This window comes from Heterocephalus glaber, unplaced genomic scaffold (genome assembly GCF_053883595.1).
Source record: "Heterocephalus glaber isolate CG9 unplaced genomic scaffold, H.glaber_assembly_v1.0 deba00001687, whole genome shotgun sequence".
Lineage (NCBI taxonomy): Eukaryota > Metazoa > Chordata > Mammalia > Rodentia > Bathyergidae > Heterocephalus > Heterocephalus glaber.
Window position 1 is genome coordinate 16,704,744 of NW_028258412.1, and position 26,714 is coordinate 16,731,457.

The window sequence follows — 26,714 nt, forward strand, 5'->3', positions numbered from 1 at the left end:
ATTTCTTAAAAAAAATTATTTGTATCATATTTTTTGGAACAATGGTAAATTTTGAAAAGGTTATGACTTGCTTAACAGGAAGATTCCAAAACGTTCAGTAATGGGTATATCAGAAAAAAGGAACATCCTTACTCTCACTACTTCCTCCAACCTCTAATTTTTTCTCAGTTTTTTCTCTTGTCTTTTCCCAGTCATGCTGAGAATTAGAACCTTGTGAAACCACTATTGTTAAAGGAAAGTATTGTGTCCCCTGGGTGTGTTGGGGTGGAAACAAGGCTAAGAATCCACTGTTTTTAAATAATAGTGTATTGTGAGTAATTAGCACGGCAGTGAAATGAACAGAATTGTTTTTTCTTAGACTGTGGCTCTTGTGGTTTATTGCCAGCTGAATTTTTGGTGGAGATTGAAAAGTAATGCAAAAACTTAGTGCAAACTGTTTGGGACAAAATTATGAGATGACCTTGTACAGTATTTTGGAGAAAGATTATTATAAAAGATCTGGTCTGATTACTATAAAGGATCTTAGCAGGTTTTTCCTTTCTTTGTTCCTGCATTTTATGTAATTAAGTGATTCCAGGAAATATTGGCTCAAGTATTGACTAATTTTAGCATCTGATATCTGGAAACTTTGAATTAATGAAAGAGTTTCATTATTTTACCCAGGTTTTTATAGATTTTATAACCAGGGAAATTTTATCATTAGTTTTTATCTCTGGTAGAAGTTTTTACCCCTTTCCCCACAGTTTCTATCTAATATGCTGTGGAAGTTTTCTAAATCAAGACCAGTTCTAATCTTTAGTGTTACTGCTTTTTGACTTAATCTCCCAGAGCCAACTTCTGTCTCCCACACTACTCTATATTTTTTAAATTTGTGGTCAAAAACGTTTGGATAGTGTTTGAAATGTTTTGTTAGTGATTGTTACTATTTTTCAAAGGAAGGAGTAAACTAACTGTAGCATGTATCTGTGGGTTTGTTCTAAAGATTCTAAATTTGCCTAATGGATTTCCTGCCAACTTCTTGACACTTTTCTAACTTCTCTTGGCAGCCATTTTAAAAATCTGTGATGTCTCCTGGCGCAACAGCTAGGAGGCGGTAAACCACCGTGGACTAACTAAGCTACAGTATTTACTTTCTGGTCCATTTAACTCAAATCTTTGTCCTGATATTTTTTAGAGTGTTTGCTTTCTAAATGTCAAAGCTCTTTCTAAGTGAGATTGCATATTTAGCTAGTTAATCAGTAAATATCAAGACTTATTTTTCATCTCCAAGCTCATTCATGTAGTTACTTGTTCAGTCAGGTAAAATTTGTTAGAGGATCTAGATTTCCTTTACCAGCCTTTTAAAATTAAGGTACTTTCAAGGAGATAATTATTTCTGTTTGTCCACTTAAATATGAAAACATCTGTTTTGGCTTAAAGTTCTTTTTCACATATGGAGGAATACAGCTTTTCTTTTGGCTTGTTTTTCCACCTATATTATTTTTCCCTGACTCTCATCTTTCATATCTCTACTCCATATTGATTCTCTTTGTGTTTTAACATTTTTGTAATAGCACAATCATCACTGTGTAATGATGAGGAAACCAAATCCTGTTGTTAATTATACTTAATTGATGTGTAAAATTGTTTAACTACACCAACAAAAAAAATCACTGAAGCTAGAAATAACTTAGATATAACGACGTTATTGTTATTTCTGATTGGTTTTGTTACTGAGTTAACAAAAAGTTGTACATTATTTAAATTTCTTAGTTAAAAAAATTAAGAAAACGTAAAACCACAAACTATAGAGAAGAAAAAAATACTAAAGTCTGAAACCTATTAATAGTTGATATGTTTATGTATAAATGAAACTGATATCATGCTGTTTTGTAACTCAGTTGTTTTGTAACTCATTCTTTCATTTACTTATATGTTGTGAATATTTATTTTTCCATGAGAATGATTACCTTTTTACTCTTTTTTCTTTTGAGTTTGAAAACTATGTAAATTGTTTATCCTTTGTGTGCCACCCAGAAATTATTGTAGTGCTAGAACATCTGTAACTGTTGAGTTACAGATAACTTTTCCCTTTAATATGTTGAATTTTGAGGAAGTTACTAGATGGAGTCATATGAAGGGCCCATTTTTGTATATAAAATTGGTTGGAAAGGGTATAACTCAACCTAATATTAGGAAATACTTGGAACTTAATTTGAAAAGTGAGTGGTATTACAACTTTATTTCAAGTAAAGTGGACTATCAACAATCATTAAAAAACAAAGAATGTAAAGGGAATATTTTAATTGGTAGTCATACAAATTGAGGATATTTAGGAATTTATTCTTTAATATATTTGAGTCATTTAATTTGGGTAAAATAAATTTTAGCAGAATCTTTTTAGACTTTAGCAATAAACACAGTGTTTAACTTATTTATTTAATAGCAGTACTGAGGATTGATCTTAGGACCGTCACACTGAGCTACGTCCACAGCCCTTTTTTATTTTGAAATAGGGTCTTGTTAAGTTGCCAGGGCCGGGCTGGAACTTGCGATCCTTCTGCTTCAGTCTCCCACAGTGTTGAGATTACAGGAGTGAACCACCATGTTCAGCTCTTTCTTGTATTTAAATGTATAAAGTATCTCCATAAAATAATAATCTGGGGGAGGATGAGGGGTAAATGGACATAAAAAAGATTAAGATGTGTTATGTACATGTGCCAACTCCCCATGATGAATGTGATTATTATATACTGCAAACATGTACTAATAAAAATAGAAATTAAAAATATAGCTGGTGCGGTGATGTATGACTTTAATCTGAGCACTTGGGAAGCTGAGGGACAAGGATCTGTCTGAGTTCAGGGTGGGTTTGGGCTACATAGTTCAAGGCCATTCAGGAATACATAGACAGATCCTGTCTAAAAAAAGAAAGACATTGATATAAAATATATGCATTGGTTACCTATTGTGATATCTTTCTTTCTTTTTTTTTCGGTACCGGGGATCAAACTTGGGTCCTTGCGCTTGCGAGACAGGTGGCAGAACCACTAAGCTAAATCCCCAGCCCTGTGATATCATTAATAAGTTAATAAGAAAATAACCCTACAGGATATACATGTTAGTTTTATATTACAGTTTCAAGCGTTAGAAAATGCTTGTGCTATCTATGAAATAGTGTGAGAGAAGGCAATAATGCATTTATTGTCTGCCACTTGGATAAACATTTTTGGGCTCTTCTCTGGGAAACTGCTGCTACATTGTATGGGGTAGTGGCTTGGAGCCTGTGCTCTGGATTGCTTGTGTTTGAATGGCTGCATGGTCATTTAATGGCTGTGTGTCTTTGGTCAAGTTTTCAGACTTATCATTATCTCACTTTGCTCATTAAATAGAGTTATGAGCCTAAAGTTAACAAAGTACTTAGAGCAGCACACACAGCAGTTTATCTGTAATTGTAATTGTTGCTGTTACTACTATGATGACAAAATTAACCCATACATCAAAAGTAGAACATTTTGCCATTATTTAAACCACTTAGGTCTGTTCTGTATAACATTTAATGCTTGCTAATGTCTGTCAAACATTAATTTTTAAAGTATATCTTTAGGTTGAAGTAATTATATATCCTGGTTTTAATGTTTGGGTAGAATAACTGGGAATAATAAAATGTTAGAGTAGTGAAGATAACCCCTGCTCATATGAAATTTATCTGGACTTTCCTAACAAACCCTAGATAGCATTAGGAAGAGGTCGGTACATTAGGGTTTGACGTTCTTGTACCCGCGTGAAGTAGAATTATAACATTGCTGTCTTCTGCCCATAACAGTGTCAAAGAATACGGACTGACTGTGTATCTGTCTGTCCTTATGGCCACATCTGTGGGTTCAGTCATAGGAATTTGACAGAATCTCTACCCTTGATAAGTTTATACTCCAAAAACAGGGTTAAGATGACACAACGTATATATGCTGAGAGAAAACTGTAAGAATACAAGAGAACTATAGTAGATTAACCGCTTCCCAAACAGGCATTCAATTTCAGGACATCAGTATCATCAGTGTTCTATAAACTTGTAACAGGAACACTGTGAACTCTGGAGCTGAGGACAGATAGCCCTCTTGGTTTCTGGTTCATTCATTCAATCTCTGATACTTGGCAACAGCTGTAATTAGTCCTGAATATGTAAAATGAGTTTTCATCCTTTTTTTTTTTTTTGGTACCGGGGATTGAACTTGGGACCTTGTGCTTGCGAGGCAGGCGCCAGAACCACTGAGCTAAATCCCTGGCCCGGGTTTTCATCCTTAAAAAGCTTGTAGTCCTTGGGGAAGTTGCTAAATAATCTGCACTTCTGATCTAGGAGGTAAAGTGCTAGGATGAGGAATTTGATCTCCTTTGATAGATTTTGAGACATTATTATAAATTTCTGATAAGGAAAGATTAGTTTAACAGTAATATGTAAGATGAATATAAACAGGAAGACTGTGATACTATAATAAATTTTCCTAAATTGGGATATGAACTTAAACATTGTTTAGGATACAGATTAATTTAGAAAATAGTAATGATTATATACTAAACTTTATAGCAAGTCTTTAGCAGTTCTATTTTATTATATATACTTTTGCTCTTTTACCTTGATTATTTTCCCTATTTTTCAATTTGAATTTTAGAAATGAAGACAGTATGCTTAGTTGATTTCTAATCTTAACAAACAAAACCTTTTATTTGGTACTGGAGATCGAACTCAGGACCTTGAGCTTTTGAGTCAGGCATGGCACGCTGAGCCAAATCCCTGGCCCAACAGACAAAATCATTTTATAAACACAGTCTTCTGGCCATTTCACTGTCTGTTAGTGATAGGAAAGATGTAACCTTGAAATCCCAGAATAGCAGCAAGAGAAAACACAGATCTCAAGGGATTAAAGATTGTCTCAAAGCATTAAGACCCTCTAGTGCAGAAGTATCAGATACAGCCTGCTTTGTGCTTAAGAATGTTTGTTTAATCAGTGAGTGAGACCTATTTTATGTGGTTTTAACATAGCATAGTATTGCATTTGCAGAGGTTAATGTATAATAAATACATTAAATTTAAAAGTGATGAGACATTATTTCTGATTTTAATTTCCAAGAGAGTAAAAGATAAAATTTTCTTTCATTTATGTTTTGCAGAAAAAATCTTAGCACTACATAGTCACTGCCTATACTTTAAAAACTTAATAGTGTTTCCCCTTTCCTTTTGATTATTGCAGGTAGGCAGATGTAAGTTGTAACAGTAATGCAGTTGTACACTTCTAAAAATGATTGTTCTAGTATGAGTATCAGAAGTTTTAAGAATTGGCTTTATTATGAGGGTAGGGGCAGAATCACAACTGCTACCCTTTGTCTTGTTATTAAGAGACATAAAGACATACTGCTTTTTTCTGTTTTTAAGAGTGCTACCACCTGTGCAGGGGTGTGTGGGTCATTGTAAAAACAGTGTTAGGTTTTAGAGAGCTAGGAAAAATGTATCTGACTTTCTGACATAATTTAAAACACTAATACTATTTGTTTATACTGTTGAACCAACTGGAAGGTTTTGGAAGAAGAAAGGTTGTGAAGGTAGGCTGAGAGAAGGGAAAAGGGGGAGCCAGGTGGTTAGTGTTACAGTATGTATAGATTATAATCTAGAATTACAAATGAGGGGATTAATGTAACTTTTTAGGTATATCAAACTCCCTCACTTCTCTCATCTTTTTATTTTCAAAAATGTTTTCATAGAGCTGGGGATTTAGCTCAGTGGTTTCGCCGCCTGCCTCGCAAGCGCAAGGTCCCGAGTTCCATCCTCAGTACCAAAAAACCAAAAAAACCAAAAAATGTTTTCCTATATGTATACCCCCCATAAACCCTTTGAAGGTAATTTTCAGACATTACAAATCCTTAACCCTAAATACTTCAGCTTGTAAATCCTGTGAGAATTTGAGATATTTTCCTACATAACCATAAAACTGTGGTCATTCTTAAATTTAATACTGATGTAATTAGGAGGTCCAACATTCAGTCATATCTAAATTTCTATAGTTTTCCCAATAACACCTTTTGTAGCTTTTCCGCCCTCTGAGCTAAGGTCCAGTTAGGATTCACACATTACATTTAAATGTTTCGTGTCTTTAGTCTCTTCCAAGGCAGACTTCAAAGCTTTATTTTTTTTCTTGTTTTCCTTTATGTTATTAGAAGGGAGAAGTTCAGTTGCCTCATGAAATTTCTTTATGTTGAAATTGTGCAGTTGCTTCCTCATGATGAGAACCAACTTAGGGATTTTTGGGAGGTATATAGAGTAGTAATGTTGTGTATTCCCACGGCGTAACATCAGGGGCACAGCTTGTCAGTTTCTCCCAGTTTTGATGGTACTAAGTTTGATCACTTGGTTAAGGTGGTGTCTGCCAGATTTCTCCAGTGTAAAGACATGCTTCCCTTTTGTGATTATTAAGGAGATTTGAGGTGAAATTTTGAGACTGTGTGATATCTTTTCCTTCAAACGAGCCTAATTTTGATCCTATTTAAGCCAACAGAAAACTTCCTGAACTGTATGCGTTTATAAAGGCAATTAAGAGATCAAACGAAGACTAGACTGTTCTTAAGTCACAGAGGAGGTCAGAAGGGAAGAAAGTCATTGAAGCTCTAGCAAAGGCAAATTGATGGCAAAAGCCAGCCTCAGAAAATTAAAAGCCCCTGTTGGTTCGCATACTAAAAACAGAAAGTGGTGACATTGAATTTTCTAAAACTACCAGAATAGAATGTAGTATTACTATAAAACTTAAGAGCGTGTGAACTTTCTGTTGATTTTTGACTTCTGATTATCTTTGACTAAATAAAATCAAATACTTTTGATCAGTATTATAAATGGTTTTATTATTAATTGAAATGAAAAAACAAAGCTTTCTGGGAAAGTAATACCTTTTATACTTATAAAATTGACAGGAATGAAATTATTTCTAGGTAAAATATTCAGTTGGAAAATGTCTTCCAAGGACAGAATCTGATCTCTGACTTTTTTCCTATTTTTATATCTCTTATTTCATTATTGGTGATAAATTTTGAATCATTGAAATCAATCTCTGAATTAAATTTTTTTACATTATTGGATTTATGTTTCAAGTATAGACTTCTGGTGACTTTATTACATGGCTTCTATAACATTGTAGATTTGTAGTATTTTATGTACTAACATTTGTTTCACAATTTTTGAGTTTATTTACACAGTGCACCCAAAGTAAATTTTACTTTACCTTTCATATGTATTATTTTGTGGATAAAAATAGAAGAAATAACATTGCTATTTTATGAGAAACAACACTTGCAAAGTATATGTCCAGAGGTAAAGTTTTAAATAGTTTGTTAACTACTAAATAGTAGTAGTTAGGAAAATCTACCTTGATTTTATTGGAATCTAATTTATTCAAATCCTAATATAAATTTTCTGATTTCTTTTAATAATTATTTTATTGTTCTGTTACTCCTGTGTTTTGTTCTGAATTAGTTATATAAAGCAATAAAATAGTAATAGTTTTTGTTGTATAATGATTCTCTAAATAATTCTAGTGAATACATATTTAAATATTGGACTTAAGTAGTTTTTCTTTTAAGGATATAATAAGACTTCATAGTAAGTAATAAATTTATATTGTAAAGTTATGGTAAGATCATATTGACTTCAAAGTTCTTTTGTATAGGGAACAGAAAAAGATCTGATGAATTAGATTTATTAAGCTATATGTGCTTGAAACTGAGAGAACAAGCTGAAGTCTTAACTTTTTTAATGTAAATAAAATCGATGTGTCACCACAGGCAACTTACTGGACCATGTAATTAGTTTTTTTTTTTTAATGAAAAATGAGACATTTATCCTGAGATTGTAGTGAAAAAGCACATAAAGAAAGGGCTTATGCTCTAATGATACAAAAATTAAACAATTGGTAAAAATTATAAAGATTGTTGCTTTAGGGAAAAGTTAAATCTAACTGGTTGATTGAGGTGGGAGGTGTGGGGTTATGTACTGGTATGTGTAGGCATTACAGGCTTAAGTTTTTGCATAGGTATACAGTTTTCTACTTTTAGTATATGTGTTGCCGAAGCGAGCACCAGTTTTCTACTTTTATAAAATAAACTTGACCAAAACTCCCTTCAGTGAGGTATTTGAGTCACCATTGGAACAAATTTAAGATTGATTTAATACTAGGTAAAGTGTTAATGTATTAGATTTTTAAAATGTAAATAATATGGATAAGCACATTGTGACTGATAAATACCCTGGAAATTTTAAAGATAGCCATATTTAATGCTGCTCTCCTGCCCCCTTATTTGTGTGTATTGTACTTCAAAGGCTTGTTCTTTAATAAAAAACTTTAAGATTTTAGATGAGATTGTTATACATTAAGGTAGTATAGTTAGAGATTTCTTTGCCCATTAAAATAATTTCATTGTTTCATCTCTTGTTTAGGGAGGCTGATCAGAATGTGGAAAACCACAGGAAAAATTTAGTGTTAATAGAATTACAGGCCTAAATAATTCCTGAAAAATTTATGTATTTGAACATTAAATTTGAATGGGATAGAGAGATGAAGTTGCATATACAGTGGTGCCTAGGTTTACGAACTTAATTCTTTCCACGATCCTGGCCACAAACTGAACTGGATGAGAACTGAATCAGATTTCCCTGTAAGGTCAACATTAAACCTAACTATGGAATTTAATCCTTTTCTCTTCAGTTTTTGACCAGAATTGTGGAAAAAATTTAGTTTTGAGAACCAAGGTTCATTTTGTTTTATAAGCAAAGTTATTGCTGACATATTCAAATGGCACTAGGTTTTATGTAGGAGATGAAATTAAAAGTTCCTAAGATAAAAACTGGGGCTTTCTTAGGAGGGAAGAAAGGGGAATGGATCTTGTTTGTCATCTCAAATGAGAGTCCTCTTCCATTTTTATGTTGAACTTAGCAGAACTGAAGTTTAGAAGTCCATCCTTTAGTCATGTATGTCACTAGTAGCAGTGAAACCCAAACCTATATTTTGTGCCCTTTAAAATTGAAACCATTACCTACTGGGTTGCTGTGCATAACAAACTGTGTGATTGTCCCTTATTAAATGAGTAAATAAACTTTACCTGACCAATTTAAGTAAAACCCGTGTAACTGTTAAAATTTAAAATCTAATCTATTTTCCATATTTACGGAAAAAACACTGGCTTGCATAATTCTTCACAGAAGGGCTTTTTCTTTTTTTCTATTTAAATGATTTCTATGACACTGGGCAAATGTTGGTTCGGAAAGCATCACCTCATACATTTAGTCTAGATTATCTGAATTAGCACATGCCAGATTGCTAATAGAGGAAGTAGAAATGAAATATAGTATTTAAAATTTGACATGAATATAGCACACTTGAATATTTAGACTTCATAGGATTTACCACCTGCTTTTGTAAGTCTATTGAGGTAAATGCAAAGTTAGAATTACATACTTGTTGTCATCAGAGGTATTTTTCCTTTTTCAGTACCTGGGATTGAACTCGGGCCTTCTTTTTTTTACATACCTATTCTTATACACCCAGATACTGAAAAACCAGAGATACACAGCAAAAGAATGAGGTAGGTGCTGGATGAAGAGGTAGATAGTTACTGAGCTTCCATTTAACTGCAGCAGGGTCTCGGGGCCTATTTGATGTGCAGTAGACTAAATTGATTTACAGATTTCTGAGCTGTACTTCCTGTCATTGTCAGAAAAAATATTTAGGCATAGTTTCCATTTGATTTTGTTTTATGCTTAAATGAAAATTAGCCATGAGCATCATTACAGGCTAAAAGTTTGAAATTTCATTAAAAAGTCTTAAAGGTAGAGATAACACATAAATATACCCTGTTAAAAAGATGCAAAAAATATAGATACTTGTTCTAAGCAGTAGAGAATCATGGAATTGGACTCTCTTGCTTTAAGTATTTCATGACTGAGCTGTTGTCCCGTTGCTACCTGAAGAGATTCTCATTGAATATCATTATGGCTAGTAAGTGTTCCATAATTTTCTTTAAGGCTTCATTTGTGTAAATATTTTTGAACAATTTTCACAAACACTGGGCCACATACCTATTTCTTGTAAACCTGACATTGGTAAAATGCACTCTTTGTATAATTGGGTCTTGTTTTGATCCTTACTCTTTCGTATTGTGATTTGGCAGTCAGTTCAACAGAGTAAGCATTATCCTCTTGAGGCCCATCTAGGATTGAACTAAAGGACTTCTACAATATCCACATGATCATAAAATTAGTTCCTTTTTTTTTTAATGCTGTGATAGTGTAACTGAATATGAGCTGGTTGCCAGGGTATTGTAGTGGAATAATACCCTGCAGTTTGCAGTTCATCATGTAGCAGAAGTGACTTGATTAAAAAAAGAGTAAGATAAAAATTGGATAAAGATGAAGTGCCTTTGTGTTAAAAAAGATCATGTGTATACAGTGGTAAAATGGTTAGGTTGTTCACAATCTATCATTATTAACCTCTTCCCCCTATTTAATATGCCACATGCAAAATATCTTTCTTTTAAAAGTTTTATCTCTGACTTTGCTAGCCTTGGGGATGTGAGACTTTTTGCCAATCTTGAAGGCACCAGTAGTGAACTAATAAACAGATATTTGTGAAATGATTGCTTGACTAAGGGAGTTGTAAACTTCTTCAAGTTGAAGATAATTTTATCTTTCACAGGTAATTTTGAACTTGTTTAATGTAAGTTATTTTGGTGTTTGGTATTTATAAGAAAGCATGTTTTCACATTGAAATCCAGTCTAAAAGAGAAAAATACATGACTCTCGGTTGAATTTCAGTCACTATGTTTATAGTGTATTTAATTTTTTTTTTTGGTACTGGGGATTGAACTCAGGACCTTGTGTTTGTGAGGCAAGTGGCAGAACCACTGAGCTAAATCCCTGGCCCACCTTTATAGTATATTTTAAAAGTAGCCTGGTACATATTTAAAATGGGAAGGGTGCCTGCCCTGGCATCCTTGGACATACTACCTACAATTCTGATTGTTTAGGGAGGAAGTAGCTTTTGTTGACAGTGGTTCCTAGTATGAAAACATTTGTCATGCCATTTTTAGGTTTCATGAAGAGTATAACAAAAATCAGAGCTCTTGATTTGAGTAGCAAAGGTGGTTGGGACAATTATCCCTAATGCTTTGGGAAAGGCTTCATTAACTGGAACTCAGCCAGACCCCTCAAACAGATTTAAACATACTTCTTATCCCTAGTAAGCATATGTCATTTTGCAGTTAAGAAGGTTAAATGACTTAAAGCAGTATCAGTCATTAATGTGCATGCACACTGATATTTATGTGATCCCAGTATGGTTAGGGCAGTGTGCTAGAGGATACTTAGGGGACAAAACACTTCTGTGAGATGTCCAGTAGTGCTTATTCAGCTTTCATTGCCCGCACGTTTAAAGTTACAGTATTATGTAAAAATAATTATCAATTTAGGACAGAATACTTTAAAGGCATTCTTTGAGTTTTATAAAGTGTTATCATTGATTAATGAGCTTTTATATTTAGAATACAGATATGAATCAGAAACATTTTTGCATTTCAGAAGCAATGTCTCCTAAGAGGGGTGTATAGTAGTATGGGGGTTATAGAGCAAGAGGCAGAACTTTGAAGAAGAGATAATTTTTGAGGTAAAACTTAAAGGATGAATAGAATTCAGATATGTGGCTGTGTCAGAGCAGGCCCAGATGTGCACTTGCACATGTAAAGATACAGACTAGTAAAGTTTAGAATGTTTATTGGGGAAAAGTTAAAGATGAGAAAATGACTGAAAATACTATTTTGACTTTGTATGGAGCTCAAACACTAAGCTAAGTAGATTGGACTTTATAGGCAATTGGGAGTTTTTGAGAATTTTTGAGTAAAATACTCCTTGTAGATTAAAAACTATAAAAGGCCGTGATGGGCTGGGGATTTAACTCAGTGGTTTCACCACCTGTCTCGCTAGCGCAGGCTCCTGAGTTCGATCCCTGGTACCAAAAAAAAAAAAAAGGCAGTGATGGTGAACCTTTTAGAGTTTTCAGTGATAACAAATAGTCTGCTGCATGTGCTGTAGGTTTGTTACCATTGGTATAGGGGCCTCCTTATGTGACTTTTGCTCAACATTGTAATTCTAGGATCAGTGTAACGTGCCACACATTTGTTCAATAAATTCAGGGTTAATAAGTACATTAGAAGATTTGCTACAGATGATCAGCCTAGCACCATTGCATTCTAGGAGGTCTTTCCAGCCAATATTCTAGACTGCATAGGAATAAGTATGTGACCACATTTGAAAGATTTTTTCAGTGCATTTAAAAAAATTGCGTATTGGAAAGACTGTGACATAATTTTTGGTTTTGTTTCTTATTTTTATATTCTATGGTTTTAAAAAAAAATTGCCAGTCCAACACTGAAGTTGGTATTTGTTATATGGAAATGATTAGCTAGGATTGTTATATAGTCTTAATTAAATCATGTAGGTATTTGATGTTTAAAAAAGTAGTCTCTCTTAACTGACCGTTTTATGCCTTTGATTTTGCAAGGATGACTATAATATCTAAGCCCTTGTTCCTAAAGGATTTTAGAATAAAAATTAAAATTATGTTCTATATTATTTTAAGTAGGAATTATGATCTAGTTTTCTGAAGATTATTATGTTGTCTTTTTCTTTTTGGTACCGGGGATCGAACTTGGGTCCTTGAGCTTGTGCAGCAGGGGACAAAACCACTGAGCTAAATCCCCAGCCCTATTATGTTGTCTAATTATCAATTGGCCAGAGCAATTTTCAACTTTTTATCAGTATCATATGTACACATTTAGCAAGACTATTTGATTAACAGGGATTACTCCTCCACATTCATGTTGCACGTCTTAATAAACCCATCTTTCCACATTTGGTTTTTGTAGGTAATTTTTATTTTTGGTACTGGGGATGGAACTTGGGGCCTTTTGCTTTCGAGGCAGGTCGCGGCACCACTGAGCTAAATCCCCGGCCCATGTAGGAAAATTTTTATTTGTGCTTATTGTACCTGATTTTGTCATAGCAGTAAAATAGGAATGACTGATGGTTCGACAAAGTTATATGTTGAAAACTAGGAACCAGACAATAATCAAATATTTATAGTTCACTTACATGATAGGCATTGTGCTAGACGCTTGATGATCAATCTTACAGTAGAAAGTAGCTTTAGATTTATTCTTTCCGAATCTTAACTTGAATGACTTACAAGGAAAAATTTAAGATTATACTGATTTGTTTTTATACCTTCTGTGTTTATTAAATTTATTGTTATCAGGGGATGAATTTGGCCGTTATGAGGTAAGTGACAGCGTTTGCAGTATTGAGACTCTCAACTAGATGAACACTAGAGGGACTGCAAGCAGATCACTGCCTTTTTAGTTCAGTAGTATATTAATTTAGATAGTTTCTTTAAATAGTAGGACCACATAACACTTTGGTTTTCACAAAATTATATATTGTGCCCGGAGTTTGGATGACCTACTAAGAGAATTGGGAATTTAGAAGTTGGGTATGTAAATAATAGTTTTTTCCTGGAAATCTCTGTGTAGAAGGCAGTTGAGGTGGAAGAAATAAATATTCATTGAAACAATATTTCAAGTTATTCTTTTATGGAGATTTTAATTATCCCATGATTATTTGATGCATATTTTGTAAAAGGGCTAAGCAGTTTATAATGGTACTAACTGAGCTAGGTTAGTTGGTATAGCTTTAGTCCATACACTTAGTATAGGTAGTTTTGCTATTTCACTTTATAAATTAGCAGGTTCACTTCATAAGAACTATCTGGAATTTAGATGTTAGGAAAAAAAAATTTGCCCATGTCATAGAAAGAACTTTGGTTCAATTTTAGTATTAACAATTTAGTCTCAAAAATGATTTTGCCTTAAAATGCTGTACATTTTAAATTACACAAATTTAATATGTATACCATGAATGAGTGCTTCTGAACGTTTGGTCTGATGGATAGCTAGGAATTTTAATTGAACCTACATTATGAATGTAGAGGGAATTAATCTTTATATTGATTACATCTCTTTGTATGGAAGTCCTAAAAATCACTTAAAGGCTAATAAAGTGAATGAAAGTGTGGTTTAGCTTTAGTTTATCCATTAAAAAGTTATAGTGCTAGAACACTGGTAAAAATAGGTATCTGCCTTTTAACAGTATGCTAGTTAGATTTTTAAAAAATGTTACAGAAATGTGCACTTAATAAGTAAATTTTAAATTTAATTCTTCATGTTTATGAGTAGGGATCTCTTAATTTCATTTTTTTTCTAATTATATGTTTGCACAGTTGGGTATAAGTTAAAAGTAAGTCATTATGTACAGAAAAAAAATTTTAAAGCTCATTTCTTTATTAACAGTATTTATCCCAAAAGTTTTTGATCTGATTAAAAATTATGCATAATGAAATTGACTTTTTAAAAAATACTTTGTACATTGGCATTTTTTATTCTAACTTGTAAGAGTTATAGTATAAATTATTAAGGTGTGAATTCATTTAGATCTTTAAAAAATAACACATGTATTTAAAATATATTGCCAATTTATTTTTAATCCTCTTATAATAGAGAAAGATCTCTAAATTTACCCTTTTTGGGCTTTTGAGTTTCTGAAAGTAGGAAAATTTAAGTTATCATTGTGGTAGTCAATTCTTTGGGAAAACCAGCACTAGACTGTTTCATTGCTTGTCTTAAAATGCTTTGCATAATGTATTTGATAAGTTTTCCATTAAAGATCTTTTTAGTTATTTGCAAGTCTTTCACAACTTTCTTTATCCTTTTCTGAAATGTCTGGTTATTTAGAGACATAATCTTGCTGTATATTCTCATCTGACCTTGAACTCACTGTGTAGTTCAGGCTGGCCTCAAACGCACTTCCATCTTCCTACCTCAGCCTCCTGAGTTCTGGGATTATAGGCACGTACTATCATGCCCCACAAAAGTCTAGGATTAATGTCATTTAAAAAAATACTGTTGTATTAAGTACAAAACTGTTTTCTGAGGACTAAATTTCTGGAAAATACCAAAAAGTACACAGAGTACTGAGCTGTGAATTTCATAGGTAGGCTAAAGGCATGTTGGAGATAAAAAGCATGTTTTTGTTGTAAATGTTGGCTGGTTGTCATAGTTGTAATCGTTGGCATTGCAGGAATCTTTAAGTATCTGGTTTTTCTTTTTCTTTTTTTAATTCCAAGAGGCTTTATTACAAAAAGGAGGCCTCAAGGAAGACTTCTAACCAGAATCTTGCACCAGAATGGGTGCGATACTTGACAGATAGTTTTTCCTCCTCCTATTTCTCGCTACTCACTAGTTCAAATGTTCTGAAAGTTTAGCTTATGCAGTGTTTCCCAGGAAGGTTCTCGTTCAGTTCTTCTGCAGAGGGTCGCTGGTCTGCACTTGGACATACATCCCAGGCAGAGGCGCACAGAGCTGTCTCCAGGTTCACCGAAGAAGAAAGAGGCCCAGGCAGTGCTGAAATCTGCCTGCTCGGCCATGAGAAAGTGTATTTGTGGCACCATCAACTAACTCACTTAAAGGCTTGCATACAGGGCTGTGTCCTCCACCAGTCCAAGTGCCTGTTGTTCTGAATATTAGGGATGAAAACTGACTGTGAATTTGTTGTATTTAGGAGGAGTGGGCAACAATTGCCAGTGTATTAAATATTAGATTTAATATTTACTAAAGGAGCTAGAATAGGTTGTTGAACATTATTTAGGAAACTTAGGGAAAAAAATCTCATTTTATTAATTATCTTTTATTTGGTATTTTGGCTTTTTCAAAAAGTATTATGTAAAATAAATTGGATCACTAAATACCTTCAGGTAAAAATAAAATTCAGGCATTTGCTAGAATGACTTGGCAAAGGTTTAACTAGAAAAATGCTGATTTAGATAGTTCTGTGGGACAAAACTTTTGAAGATTGAATGGAATATATGTTAACAGATTTTTTCCAAGACTACTGAGAAAAATAACCTATGTTTTTGTTACTTTTGAGAGAAAGATATTAGGGAATATTCAATTAAAGGAAGTGTTGATTATTTATACTCTTCATTTGTGGAGGAAAAGCACAGCGATCATATTATGGTATTCTAGATGACTGAGCATAACTAAAGCAAAAATAGACAATTTTAACCACTCCTTCAAAAGAAATCTATATTTATCAGAACATTTAAAAGGAATTAACCTATTACTAGTTCAGTTTATGCATACATAGTGATATCCTTGAAATTTTAATGATACTTTATAAAATTAAAGGTGCTCTGAGCTGGGCATGGTGGCGCACACCTGTAATCCTAGCACTCTGGGAGGCTGAAGCAAGAGGATTGCAAATTCAAGCCCAGCCTGGGCAATTGAGCAAATTAGCAAGACCCTGCCTCATAATCGAACACAGTGCTGGGGATGTAGCTCAGTGAGAAGGCTCTAGGTTTAATCTCCAGTAACACCTCACCCCCCAAAAAAGGTGCCCTGAAAATATGAGGATATATATATTTGAATAGTAGTCATGTGGGGCCAAATAGATAGGTTAACATTTTTAAATAAGATGGTCTGAATTTAGTTTATGTATCTGTCAAATAAGAGTACACACTCATGGAGAAGCAAAGATTCCTATGTTTGAGGAATTTTTTTTTTCTTTTTTGGTGATAAAGTAGCATAGAGCTAATTTAATATGCTTATTGGCCATTTGATAGAAGCAATGACTTAGATAAAAGGATTTTAGTTACAATGTGGTCTGGGCTATTTATTTGCTTTTGAGCATGTTGAAGTGATTTTGAACTAATCATTTTTACTCATTCCTATCTAAGTTGTTTGAAGGAGCTCAAGAAAAATAGCTGTCACTGAAAATCACGTTTTTCTTAGACTTTGCTGGTGCCCAAATTGGGAGAAATTTTAGCATTACATATATTTCATTCAAATTTGGGATGAACATGAGCGTTGAAATTTTGATTTTTGTGTCAGTGTTTGGTTTATATTTTGAAAATATTCTATCTGGCCTCACCTTTGAAATAGATATTCTGAAGGGTTTTTCCTCTTTTTCCTTTTCTTCCTCCTCTCCTCCTCCTCCTCCTTCTCGTCTTTAACCCTTTGATAGTCTAAAGGTAAGAAAAGAGGGAAAGCTTCTTGGTAATTACAATTCCATTAGTTGGCTCTTGACTTTAATAACTGAGTTATTACATGAGTCAGATGGTCCAAGAAAGTTCAGGTTGTTTTTATTTATTTTAAGACTGTCCAGTGGGGTTGTTTGTATCAATAAGAAATCATACGTTTATTTACTATGACTTAATTCTAAAAGATACTTTAGGGTTTCTTTTTCAAGGACACAGAAAAAACATTTGACAAAGCCCAACACCCTTTCATGATAAAAACCCTACAGAAAAGTAGAATGGTCTCTATCTCAACTTGATAAAAACCATCTATGACAAACCAGCAGCCAACATTATGCTAAATGGTGCAAAACTGAAAGCTTGTACTCTAAAATCAAGAACAAGACAAGGATGTCCACTATCACTACTACTATTGAATATAGTTCTGGAAACACTAGCCAGAGCAATTAGACAAGAGAAAGAAATAAAAGGAATAAACATAGGAAAGGAAGAAGTTATATTATCATTATTTGCAGATGGTGTGAACCCCAAAACATAGAAGAACCCAAAAGCTCAACCAGAAGACTTGTAGACTTAATGACTAAATTCAGTAGCATAGCTGGATATAAAGTCAACACTCAGAAATCAATAGCATTCTTGTACTCAAAGTGACAAACTCACTGAGAGAGAAATTAGGGAAACAACACCTTTCAAAATACCATAGAAAAAAATGAAATACTTAGGAATCAGCCTAACAAAGAAAGTAAAAAAATCTTTACATTGAAAACTACAGTACTTTGAAAAAAGGAGATATTAGAAAATAGAAAAATATATCTTGCTCTTGTGTAGGAAGAACTAACATAATGAAAATGGCCATACTCCCAAAATTGTTATGTAGATTTAATGCAATCCTAATCAAATTACCACTAGCATACCTCACAGAGCTAGAGAAAACAATCCTAAAATTCTTTTGGAACCAGAAGAGACCTAGAGTAGCAAAAACAGTTCTGGGCAACAAAGGCAGGGCAGGAAGCAGGATCTCTCTTCACTTTAAAGATTCTGTTTTATGCTGAAACGGGGGAGGTGATTGTTGTTGAGTGGTTGGTGTGTGACCCCTTGTGCTTCCTTCTTGGGGGGAGGGTGGTGAGGGGGGATAACAAGAGAAGGAGTTTAGTAGTAAAGAACTCAGTCTTTGGTCCCAGGTGGATAAGAATAGGACTCCTTCTGTTGGAGTGCCACTGAGTGAAAAAAAAAAAGCTGGGAAAAGAGAATTTAAAAAGTGATTTGCAAATTTTTTTTTTTTTTTTTTTTTACTGTACACGTGTTTAAGGTGCCATTTTATTTTTCATGTATTGTTACATGTTTAATTGGTGTTTTAGAGTGCTTCTGAAAGCAGAACAGAAAAAAATGGAAGATGGTAAAATTCTTTCTCTTTACTGGTATTTTTTCTGGTTTTATTATTTTCTAAGTTCTGGTTAGGCTTTGGCAGGAATGTCAACATAAACCTGTATGTGTCAGAAGGCAGACCACATGAGTAATTGAGCAATTAATTGTGGAAGGCCATGTGCAATTGGAAGAAAAGGTTGTACACTTTGGTTCATTGATTACTGTCCTAGGTAGCCACGAGAGGAGATGTAAAGAAGTGTTATTTGTGAGCATCAACTATGATCACCACTAATAATATACTGCTGCTTTTTCTTGGCAACAATATTATTTCACTGCTCTTTCATCTATTCTTTGCCAATTCTGGACTGTAGCTGACTTAGCTTACCAAAAATAAGACAGCAAACGGGTCTGTAGACCAGATAAAGAAGGTTTAGAATTAATGGCAGGAGCCAGGTCTAGGGAATGCAGTGGGTCAGAACAGGATAGGGGTAGACCAAAGGAAGACACATAGAATAGAGTAAGATAAGGATTTAATGAACAGCAACTAAAGGAGCTTATGGTGGAGAATGAAGCAAGATGCTCTATTAAAATCCAGGTATCAAACAGCAGAACACGTACCAGAGGATAGGCCGTTGATTAAAGGTGTGTTAATTAGGTGCCAGGACGTCCATAGACACTGGAACAGTGTACTGTTGGGAAAACTTGTATGGGTGTGAGACTGCACCTTCTCCTGGCTGGGGAAGTTCTTCAGTGTCTTCAGAGGCAGTGGCAACTCTGCTATTAGCAGTCATAGATTGCAGCATTGCAGTCTCTATCTGGCAGCTCTGGCCTCCTGAGCAGCTGGGCTAATTCCTGGACTTTTATGGGAGATTAGGTTTTGTTACATTCTCCTCCCTCAAACCGACAGATTTTTTTTTTTTTATTATAGTTCATAAAATCTTAATCTGTTTTTGTGCAGAAACTTGGAGTTAGGTTGACTTTGGAAGCAGATGATAATTGTGATATAACAAACCATTGACATTTGCAAAAGGTGTATCTTGAAGCCTTCCAAAGTCCCACTTTTGTAAATACTATAACGGCTTATAATTTTCCTCCATAAAATAAAATTTTTGCCCTGGCTGGCCCATTTAACAAAAGATGTTTGTGCAGATGCCTTTTTCTTGATTTTGACTAAGCATATGGTTAACTGGTTCAATTCATAAATCTAAGTGATCCCTAATGATTTCCACCCTTGTATTTTTGGCCAACACTAGTCATTTGTTAAACTTCATGTTTACCACCAACTCCAGCAGTTGGCTTGTTTTTAAATTTTATGTCCGTTACCAGTAAAAAGAACTTTAAAAATAATAGCTTCAGGAAAGTTACTGTGCCAGAAACTTTCTGGTGTCAAGCAGAGAGAAAAAACCCAACAATAACGAGTCACAAACTATCAACAAGCGAGGTTCATTTGCGAGTGAAGCCATCATTCCCTCTCAGGTGCCTCACCCTCAAATCTGCAAAACTGCAGGTGACTACATTTCCTAGGTCCTTTTTTGGTGGGTCTTGAATAGTTGAAACTGACAACACCAAATCCATCAGTGTCAAGGATCTTCCTTTTGTATGTGGGGTTTTAGGGAAAATATTTAAAGCAATTTGTAAATTAAATTCTTGAGACCAGAGCTATTTCAGATTTTGAGTTTTTTGGAGCTTGGAATAACTGAAAACTTTACTGGTTGAGTATGTCATGACACTCAGAAAAGTTTTGGATTTTGGATTATTTCTGATTTTTGGATTAAGGATGCTCAACCAGTATTAACTTTAATAATAATTTTGTTACAGGGACTTTTATGATTCTAAGTATAGTAAATAAAGTTCTTGGAAGAAACAGGAATTAAACATTAGGTATTTCTGTGTCTTTGTTGTCAGTTCTGGCATGATTTCCCTCTAGAACTTCATGACCATAACACTTTCTTACCTTTATTCAAGATGGGCATTTAGGGGATAAAGGTGGTAGTGTAGTTCTTTTGCTCATATGGGGATGATAGTTTGGTTCCTTTGGGTTTTACTTATTTCCTTATTTGGAGGTGTCACTAGTTTGTAGGTAATGATAGCTGTTGTCATATGTTGGTGTACATCTTCTACTGCTTGTGCTTTTTACTCGGCTCATACCACGAGTATTTTTTTGGTACCAGGGATCGAACCCAGGACCTTGTGCTTGTGAGGCAGCCGGCGGAACTACTGAGCTAAATCCCTGGCCCCCACCAGTATTTTTTAATGTCAAGTACTGTCACGAATTTAACCTTCTGCCCATAGAAGTAAGAAAATTATCATGGTTGGATCTATTATTAAGGGAGGTTTATTGAGTTTTCTTACACATCTTTAAAACTACAGTGAATCTTTTTTATTATTTATCTTTATATTTTTCAACTGTGTGATTGAAAATTACTGATGTAGAAGAATTTTTATTTTGTTGAATTCACTTAAAAATTCTTACAGAATAAAATTAAATCGTGTTTAGAAAATACTGTATTTGGGGCCAGGGATTTAGCTCAGTGGTTTCGCTGCCTGCTGCACAAGCGCAAAGACCCGAGTTCGATCCCTGGTACCAAAAAAAAAAAAAGAAAAGAAACTACTGTATTTAATTAAACACAATCATTTGTTCTTTTTAAAATTTTTACTATTTAATGCTTTAATATGTCTGAAGTTTATAGATTATAAAATTTCAAGATTGAACCTAGGGCCTTCACATGGAGCTACATCCCCAGCCCCTTATCCTCTTTAAAATATTTTTAAAACTTTGAGACAGGGTCTCCCTAAAGTACTAAATTGTGCATGCTGGGCTTGAACTTGTGATCTGCCTACCGCATCACTCCCAGAGTGCTGGGATTATAGGCTTGCACCACCATGCTTAGCTTCAAAATTTAATTTTACATACAGTGTTTTGATGCTGTAACTATTGAAACTTACTACAGCTTAATGAACAAGTTTCATTCAAGGTTCAAGGAAAACATTAGTAAGTTGGATTGGATCCTAAGACCTGGAAAGTGAGTATTATACAGTACACCTGTGAAAGTTTGCAACTTGAATGGTCATAAGTCAGGGACTTACTGTATTTAATCATCCACTCACTCATCTGTTCACTCACATAGCCATGCTTCCATGCTATCTGTGTTTGTTGAGGTTAGAAAGACATTTCTATGTTAGAATAATTTATAGTTCACTGGAGTCTCTTGGGTTGGTAATGTCAGGCTTTCAAATTGCTGACATTTTAAACTTATTTTTGTCACTTCTGAGGAAAAGAATTTATGGATTTCAATAAGAGTTTGAACATTTAGTAAAGAAATATATCTTTATTTTACTCTCTTTGAATTGTATTGAGGGGAGATATGCTGTGAATAATTTGAAAAGTAAAGCTAGGTATCCTTATTTTACTGATGAATTCTTTTACAATGTGATAGTATTACATCTACAGAATGTCACAGCTTTAAGGACTACTTATTTTTGCAAACATTTTATAAGCATACTTTGTGAAACTAAAGCTTTCATGGAACCATAATATGTAAAACAGTAAAATCATTATTGTTCCTGCTTGAAGGTGGTGTGAAGACAATTGCCCTGAGGTCCCTTAAGGCCCATTCACAACCTGAGAGTTCAGAGGAATACAGAGCTCAGATTCAACCCAGCCCCTCCATTTTTGTGGGTGAAGAAACTAAAAGGTCCTATGGTGTCTGTGGAAAGCAAACATGAAATAAATTTACAAAGTTTCATCAAGCCCATTCATCTTCTTCCCAGATATTTAGCACTGGGTGGTGGCAAAAACAAGAATGCTTTTCATGAAGCTGCATAATTTCTCCTTTATCTTCTTTTTTTTTTTTGGTACTGGGAATCGAACCCAGGAACTTCCGCTTGCGAGGCAGGTGGCGGAACCACTGAGCTAAATCCTGGCCCTTCTCCTTTATCTTTTGCTTTTTCCCTCCCTAGTTTGGAGAACCTTTTAAATTTATGTTTACTTTGAAGGCAGAAGAAATTTTTAATTTTTCCCGAAGCATTAAAGTTGCCCATTGAAGAATACTTAAGTGAATTGAACCTGTGGATCTTGTTCACCAGGAAGAATGGAGGAGGCTGGATGTGGGCTGGGGAGGGGTAAGAGTTGGTGGTTATTAGGGCGAATAGGAGATTTTGTATATCATAGATATAGGCTATTTAGAAATGATAAACCCACTAACTCACTGGGTGTTGAAGTAACTTACTCAGAGTCAATACAGCTCACTAGTGGGAGAGTCAGAATTGCAGTCTGATCTCCAATGAAGCTGTGTTTCTTTTGAACTTTGTTGTATTCTTTTGTCTTTAATGCCTAGGTAGCTATAATATCCTAAGTGATATGGTGTTAGATTTCTCAAGTAGAAGGTATTTCATCCTTAAATTCAAGATGTAGGACCTATAAATTGATATTTTTCTTTATCTTTAAAAAGATCTTAAGCTCTGGAACATGATTCTGCTTTGAATGAAGGGTGCTTCTATCTGCCAAAATGATTATCAAGCTTCTCTAGTCACTTATTTTCTTGAAATGAAAATAAAACTTCCTGAACACAGCCTTACTGAATATGGATTTCAGGCCATAATAATGCTTCTTGCCTTTGCAGATTCTGAATTGATCTGAGTTTGGCAGTGAATTATGTATGCGTTATTTCAGGAATTTTGCACATGCCCTGCTTTAAACCACTGATTATTTTTGTAAAATGCTGTTGTGTGGATTTGGCTCATTCTATTGATGCTGAACTCATCAGATGGCTACATTGTCTTCTAGGAATGTGACTTGAATTGATTAAATGGCAGAGGCAGCAACATCTGTTTTATAAAGCTGGCTTAGTTTCCTAAAACTTTGAATTTTCAAATTTACAGCTTACAAATAGAATAAAGTAAATTTCTTTTGTACCGTAAAAAGATTTTCAGAGATTTGATGATGGCTTGTTTAAATTTTATTCTTAACATACTTATTTTTATAACTCATTCTATTAATTTTCAGGGAAAAGTCACATAAAGATTGTTGGGAATTTATAGTCTTAGATAAAACCTTTGGGGGGAGTCTCTAGAAAAATGCACCTATGCAGGTTCTTGGAAAACTGCATGCAAAAAACAAAAGACAAAAAGCAAAGCCAAAAATCCCCAAAACTAGTTGTGGGGAGGTAGAGTTCTCTGTGTGACTCCCTACCAACTTAATCCCTTGTTGATGTCCTTTGCTTCTGGGTGTTATTAAATATTTTAATAATGCTGCTCACTGTGCGCAAAGTTAACTTCCTTTAAACACAGCTTTTAGATGTACAGATTTGGCTCACCATTAAAATTTTTTTATGATGTCAATCCACATGTATATCACTTTTATTTCTCTGTGTTATTGTCTGCTTTGATTTTTTTATCCATCATAGAGTTTCTTGATTAACCCAATCCTTATTTGGATACCTTTGACGACCAAAATTAGTAGAATAATTTATACGGTATTGCAAAAAACATGCTTACCCAATTTGGTCTTGAAAAGATCCTTTCTTCTATGCTTTCTGACTACAATAGTTCCAAATGATATTTTCACTTCAGGATAGAGTACTTTTAAGAAAATTGAGACTGATAGACGTAGATAGTCCCATATAATAAGGGGGTTTACGTGTCAGTGGGCATTTATTATATGTGGTTGATCCAGTAGTCTTTGTACAGTGAGTTTTCTTTCACAGTTGGGGATCTTGGCTGTGGCTTCAAGGCTAGCATTGGTATTTGCCAAATAACCTTGACAGTGACTCTTTTTTTTGTTTTCGTAACCCTCTCTGTAAATATGATGTTACCTGTTTTAGACTCAGAAATGAGCCTATTTGCACTCCCTATACCCTTTGTTACAAGTTATAACAATGGCCATTTACTGTGATAGGAAGTTTTATATTTTCTATCTCCTTAAGCTTTTGTATTTAAAAACATTTTAATTTCTAAGTGCTCTCTTATTTCAGCAGTTATCTGTAACTATTAAAATAATTCAAATGTCATGACTAGAAAATAGGGTACTACCTCTCTGAAGGGTACTTCATATAGGCTTGTGTTATATAGAACTGTGCCTTTCGTGTTTCTTTTCTTCCACGTGGCTAGAGGCTCATGAGAACAGCCCATGTACATGCTCTGCCAGGGGCACCATTAATCCAGAACCTGCTCAGTATATTCAACAATAGCTCTGCAAATACTAGTTTAATGAATTCCTAAGAGAATTTAAATCTGAAAGGAAAGATTCTTTTTTTCACCTGTTTTTCTTGATGTTTAAAATTAGTTTGAACTACAAATGGTGCTTTACTGGTAAACATGATAATGTATTATTATGAACGTAATGGTGTTTTGGTTGAGCATCATCAGGAAAAGGCTCAGTTTATTCTGCCCAAGCCAGAAAGTGAATAAATTAAGAGACGGCTTCAAAACCAGGCACCCTTTGTGTATAACCACAACGAGTTTGGCCTCCCAGTGTTTATTGAGACTCAGTTCTGCAACTTCCCTCAGATTCCCCCTCCCCTTACTGGGATTGCACCCGGGGCCTTCGCATTGAGCTATATCCCTAGCCCTTCTTTTGTTCTTCATTTTGAGACAGTCTCACCAAGTTGCACAGGCTGAGCTCACACTTGTAATCCTTCTGCCTCAGCCCCATAGAGTACTGGGATCATACATGTGTAACACCATGCCCCGCTTCTTACTGATTTCTTCAAGTGACATTGCTTCAAGTGAGATTGCTAGCTTTAGTGAGTGTTCCATCACTTAGTTAGCTTCCTCTGTGACCTTGAATTGTATTTCTCACTACTGCAAGTGATTAGTTTCAGACCATCCTTCTTTTCTTAAAAGTAAGTGAATCCAGCAAGGCCTGTGATCCTAGTGGTATGGGAGGCTGAGGCAGGATGATCTACTGTTCAATCTCAGCCTGGGTAGTTAGTGACTTACCCAGAGCTTGCCTGAAAACTAGAAAATAAATAAATAAAAGGGCTGGGGATGCAGCTCAGTGGTGGAGCACTTGCCTAGCACGTGTGAGGTCCTGAGTTCAGCACCCCCCCAAATAAAACAGAACAACAAAAAGCAAGCCTAAGGATAGCTTTTAAAACACCAAATGGAAATAGCTAACGTATAGGCCTACAGTACACTAAAATTGTTAACAGTTTAAAAAGCTTAAGAGTGCTTTGGAAGTATTAACCATCTGCTTTGTGAGCCTTATTACCCTTTACTCGGTCTAAGATGAAAATAAGACACTTAAAAAGAAAGGATTTGTGTCATTTTATTAAATGAATCAGTGAATCTGATGTTGTAACTAAATTTAATCACACCTATTTTTAACAGGCTAACATATTTTTTTCTCCTTTATTTCTCCTGTGACAAAGTTTTTGGCTCTGCTGATAAAAATATTACCTGATTAAAAATAAAAAGTTTACCATAGAAAATGCTCATATTACTCTAAACTTGAAAGCACTTTTTCCAAAGAGATTTGCCTTTGTAAATGATGTTCTTTTGCGAATGGGAAGGAGGCCAAGAGATGCAGAAAGTGGGGAGAGAGAAGGGTGAACAAGAGAATTGGGATGTAGGATGCACACGAACCACCTCCTTCCTTATAAGGAGTGTAATTGTTAGGTACTAATAAAAATAAAACTTGAAAAATAAATGATGTTCTTTTTGGGATTAAACATTAATTTTATTAGAGTATTGGTTTCTTAAATATTCTGTTAGGACAGATAATGTTATTTCTTGAAATTGGGCAAAGGAAAGTAGACTCATACTGGACTATAGGTTATTTCTCTTGGTACAAGTTTGAATTAAAAAAAAAAGCTGGATGTGGGGTGGCTCACATCTGTAATTCTAACACCCTCAGAGGCTGAGGCAGGAGGAGTGGAAATTTGAGGCCAGCCTGGCCAACTTGGGTAGAGCCTGTTTCAAAATTAAAAGAAGTGGGGGTGTAGCTCAGAGGCTCTGGGTTCAGTCCTCAAAGAAGGGGGAGTGCTTACTAAGTATGGAGGCCTAGTGTTAAAATTTGCTGACTGTTTAACCAGATGGGAACTGTTTTCCTGAAGGTGCTTTAGGACAATCAAGAGTGAATGCTTTTACATGCTCAGTGAAAGGAAACACTTTGGCATTTAATGAAAATATTTTCTAACAAAGAATGTTTAAAAGTCAGATGAGAAGCTTCTGTAAGCTTCAAGGGTGACACAGTTT

The 26,714-nt window shown here is 34.6% G+C and overlaps 1 protein-coding gene and 1 pseudogene across 4 annotated transcripts in view; both read left to right on the forward strand.

The window, feature by feature from the left end:
- Positions 1-26,714, forward strand: part of Med13l (mediator complex subunit 13L) — a 290,519-nt gene that overhangs the window by 37,316 nt on the left and 226,489 nt on the right. The window lies entirely within an intron of this gene.
- LOC147822013 (large ribosomal subunit protein eL39 pseudogene) overlaps positions 1-26,714 on the forward strand; it is a 70,891-nt pseudogene continuing 44,177 nt past the window's right edge. Inside the window, exon 1 of the transcript XR_015446321.1 lies at positions 1-26,714. This exon is cut by the window's right edge and continues 44,177 nt beyond it. The product of XR_015446321.1 is annotated as a large ribosomal subunit protein eL39 pseudogene (transcript).